The sequence below is a fragment of the Anser cygnoides genome, chromosome 12 (assembly GCF_040182565.1).
Source record: "Anser cygnoides isolate HZ-2024a breed goose chromosome 12, Taihu_goose_T2T_genome, whole genome shotgun sequence".
NCBI classification, from domain to species: domain Eukaryota; kingdom Metazoa; phylum Chordata; class Aves; order Anseriformes; family Anatidae; genus Anser; species Anser cygnoides.
In genome coordinates, this window is record NC_089884.1 from 3,891,723 (window position 1) to 3,896,698 (window position 4,976).

Genomic DNA, 4,976 nt, shown 5'->3' on the forward strand with positions numbered 1-4,976 from the left:
AAAATTGTTGGCACCTCTAAGGGACCAGTGCTCAGAGATGGCAGAAAAACTTCTTCCTGAAATGCTCAACTAGTGTGCAGTGCTCAGGTGAGACTGATCACCAGAACTGATATCTGGAGGGAATTAATCTCCAGATCAGGTTATGAAAGACTTTAGATTGTCTTCCTCTGAAGTATGACTCTCGGATTACCTGTATGTTTCACTTCATCAATCTAGGTGGACAGATAATAGCACTCAGCTCTAAGCCACAGCATTCAGCTCTGTTTCATCTGCCCGTGCCACACAACATTGTAATCCCTTAAACCTAAGTGATTCAGCCCTCATGTAAAAAATGCTTTTGGATTGACATAGGAATGATTATCCATTTGCAATTAGTTTCCCTGGGTACTATCCATTAACAGGTACAATTTTCTAGACAGTCCAGAGAAGATGAGTAGAGAAAACTTCAGAAAATGTAACTGAAGTTAATTCCTAGGTTCAGCCTTTGTGCATGGAGAAGAGTGAAAGGACACAGAAATTTGTGCATTACATATCATTAACTTCATTACCTTTATATATCTAACAAATGCTTTGAATAATTCATTGGCTTTAGCGACATTTTTTCTACTGAGAAGGGGCTTGTTTGGCTTTCATCAAACTCAACAAAGAAAAAACAAACAACTTTCACAGTGATGGAAAGAAGGAAGAAAACACTGCCAACAATACGCGTGACTCAATAAATCAAGGGTATCCATTGCCTGATTTACCACATACTCCTGGGCAATTGCTAGCATTATTCTACTGGAATCAATTCTGCAACTCGCTAAGGCTTGAATAATGAAGAGGTGAATCCAGCCCTTTACTGTCAGCTTAATTATCCAAACAAACTAGGCATTTGGCAAGAAAGGATATTTCTATTGCTCCATAAAGACAAATTATGAAGGAATAAACAGGAACATGAAGCTAACATTGCTAGACTGAATAAAATATTGACATAAATCCTGAAAGTTTACCTTGCAATGTGCAATACAATAATTAAACTAAGAAAAGAAAGCTAAGCTCTTCTTTATGCCCAATGAATAATATGAGGATCTGAAAAGACATTGAATTTTCATGTAACAAGGCTATCTAAATCCATTTACTTCCAGAAGTTTTAACCACCTGTGAACACAATGGAAGAATTTAAACTAATTTTGAGTTTTAAAGTGCTCTTTTCAATTCCATGCCAATTATTTTGCAAATAAAGGAAAAAAAATATTTTATTTATCATAGGGATTCATATGGCATAAACAACAAGAACCTGGGAAGGGACAGGTCTATACATTGGCTGAGGCTTAAAAAATTAATCTTCACAGACAAAAGCCTGCATACGCAACATATTAAAAAACAGCACACAATAATTTAGTGATGAAATTGCACCAACTGAAGATTCAGCACTGGGTTAATTCCTAAGTCAATGAATGAAGACAGTATAGGTTTTAAAATTTCTTTCATTCATATTTTTTCTCCTCTTTATGCTTATTTTTTCTGTGCATTCATATTTCCTTAAATAATTATTTTGATTTACACTTTTGTTTTCTGACTTTAAAAGCCTGAAATGCATCTTCTGGTATAGATGTCAGGGAAAGTAATTATCTTTGTGTTATATTTAAGTATTACAAAATGCCATATTGGGAAGAAAGGAAGATTGACAACACACTGCCTTTATTAAATTATTTGCCTGCTCCCTGCAGAATGACTGGAAGACCTGAAAGCACGTACAATTTCCAAGTGTACAGTCTACTCCTTTGTGAGATTGCCCATTATAAACAGACATAATTAATCTTGAATATATATATATAAAATACATATACATACATATATAATCAGAGTTTTATCTTCAGCTCTTTTTTTGCTGTTCTGACAGAGAAATACTGTCAGGTAACTGACAGTTAGTAGTGCATGATCAACCCAGAAAAGCATAACCAACCTAGAAGAGCCTAGACCACCCTCCTCTGGTTTCTTAGCATAAAGACTTCTCCATAGGGTCACACCAGGGTCTGTGCAGCCCCCATGTACATCATCAGAAATCTAGAAAAAAGCAGAGTGACCATTGTGGTATTTCCACTAAAATACCTTCCTGCTGCCCAGCAATTTTTCACAGATTTTCCATGCCAGAAGTTGGATCTACATGGTGGACCTTCCTTGCTTGAATTTGTTCAGTCCTTTTCTGAATTCTTTACACTTTTGGACACCACAATATTCTGTGCCAATAAACTCGAGTTTCATTATGTGCTTAGTGAAAAAAATATGTTGCTTCTGTATATCTAGATTCTGTATATATCTGCTGCTTGATCCAGGATTCTGGCAAAATTATAGAAAAAAAAAAAGTAGGAGATACAGGAGATAAAATTGCAGGTAAGTAAGGTATTAGAGCCAGTGACTTTCACTGTCTTTCCCATTTTCTACAGCAATTAACCATTATCAATACCTAAATGCTAATGCCATAAATAACTTCACTATCCTACTATATGGGAAAAATCTGTTCACTGCAGTGGACATCTTTATGAGATTCTCCTCTGCGTTTCACAGGGACATGACGATAGCCGCACCATCATACCCACATGGTTTCAAGCCAGCCTAGTAGATCTCCATCGTGCATTTTAAAATTTGAATTCTATCAAATACCATACAGCCAAGACAGAGGCTTTAACCTTGGTTTACATAGGGCTAGGCTTTTTCTGGTCTAAGACACTACAGTAGAATGGCAAAAACAATAAGGGGAAACAACGGAGGAGACAGGAATGTCATTCATGTTAACATATAAATAAAGCGTATAGAAATTGCATTTAAGGCATAAAGGGCATGTAAAAGAAGTTGATATGACCAGATGGCTAAGGAGCAAGGAGAGAGCAATTCCAGAAACTGCAAGGGGAATAACAAACAGAAAAAGAGAATAAAGATTATAAAGCTCATACTGAATAAGGCAAATCCAAGGGGAATTTAACAGGAAAACTACAGACGTAGTTATGAAAAAGAAAAAATAAATGTAAAAGCAAGTCAGTAGAGGTTTGAATTGAGCCAGAAATATGATTTCTCACCTGGGGAGAGACTTCAATTTTATGGTCTTGGCATTAACAGTTTTAGAAGCTGAAGTATTAAGGAAGATCTCCTATAAATATAGTAGCAGGATCCGGGAGAGCAGGAGGCAGAGACTGGCCAGAGAAGAAGGACGGGTCAAGGACTAAGTTATATATTTAAGACCTTCAGAGATGGGTTCAGGGCTTGGCTTCCTCAGACACCAAATAAAGCATTTCCCTTTTCGGTGTCTTCGTTTCCTGCTAATAAAACTAAGATAAAAATATTTCTTTCATTTTTGTCTCATTTATGAAGACAGATGGCTCTTAAGGACTGACTGACAGATACTGATATGGTTCTAGTTGGCAATGAGGTCCTGATCTAGCTACAGACACAGCTGCAAGTCCCAGTAAAACAAATATTAGGGTGCCCAGTATTGGAGGTGAAGTTTTAAACATTAAAAATTATGTATTTCCTGTTAAATAAGTATAACACTCAAATTACTGAATTATGTACAAGATTTACTCATTGATTTGGATTTATTCACCTTCTTGTCAGCCAGTTTCAGAAACATAACCTTTAGCAAAACCACACAAGGGCTTCACAAGGTGAGAGGGAAATGATAATTGGTTTTATCCTTTTGTGAAACAATCCATCCAAAGTTAATTAGAATTGGTTTGCTTTTTCCTTGCAAAAATAATCCATAAGAAAGACTGATAGGCAGAGCAAACTGCGCCTTGCACAAAGGTGGTAGGATTTAAGTGATTTTGAGCTGTGCTCCCAGAACTCAGTTGCCTTCAGGCATCTATCTGGTCTTTCTCAGTAAATGGCATAATTAGGGCCCGAGTGTAAACCCCAGTGGTGAAGCCTGATAAGAAGTTAATCTTCTGGGCACCACGTGGGCCAAGAGAGATGTGCCAAAAGGTCCAATTAGCAAAGGTTTCCCGTCCTAGGCTGCGCCACAGCATCACTCAGCACTGATAAACAGCTGCAGGATTTGCTTCCGAGGTGCCTCAGTTCAGCCGTGCACAAGTCCCACACACATCACAAGGGCAAACAGCTCAGCGCAAGCAAAGGGCACCACCTGCACCTTGTACCCACTGTGCAAATGGCACAAACACAGCTTTGTGAGCCAAACACAGCCACTTCTCCTTCATATGCACAGTGGGACATGAAAATCCTATAGATGCACACACCCCTGTAGAAATAGGATTTGGGTTTAGGGGTTTCAGCTGCACTAGGTATAAACTAAGGCATTTCTTACTGAATTTAGGAATGCTACTGAGGGCACTTGTCATTAAGATCTGATCATAGGCCTTTTGAACCTGCTGACTGAGGCCAAGCAAGCAGAATACAGGTCAAATCCATGTCATCCCAATTTTAGGCTGAGGCAGCCCAGCACTTACCGGCAGTACAGAACCTAAAAACGTTATAGCATGTTCAGACCCCCCACAGCCATGTATGAGAAAGGGAGAAGACAGTCATGTGTGATTTCCCATCATCTGTACAGGAGAGAGGAGAAAGTCCCTGGCTGTTGGAAAAGCACCGCAGAGCTGCAAAAGAGTGATCGGCACCCATTCTCTGCAAGCCAGAGACCCTTTCTTTTTTGGGGAGGAAAACACTTTCTTAGTAGCAGAAGAAATGCTGAGACCCAGCAGCCATGGACCCAACAAACTTCCCTCTAGGGATATTTAAGAGCAAATCTCAGTTTCAAGAGGGATGCAGGACACCGAAACTGCTCCGGAGGAATCCGACTGGAGCCGCCAGAGCAAGCAATTGTGGGATGACTACAACAATGGCAGGAGTTAATAAGGATTAAAATTGTTTTATTAAGCAGGTTCACCAGAATTTACTTATTGCTAAACCTGATTAGTCGGAGACTGTCTCCGTGTTCTTACTCAGTTGCTGCCTGCTGCCTGCTGAATAGACGGAGGGATGCT

The 4,976-nt window shown here is 39.0% G+C and overlaps 1 long non-coding RNA gene across 1 annotated transcript in view; it reads right to left on the bottom strand.

Moving 5' to 3' along the window:
* The window catches only part of LOC136791774 (uncharacterized), a 59,456-nt gene that overhangs the window by 49,653 nt on the left and 4,827 nt on the right, over nt 1-4,976 (bottom strand). The window lies entirely within an intron of this gene.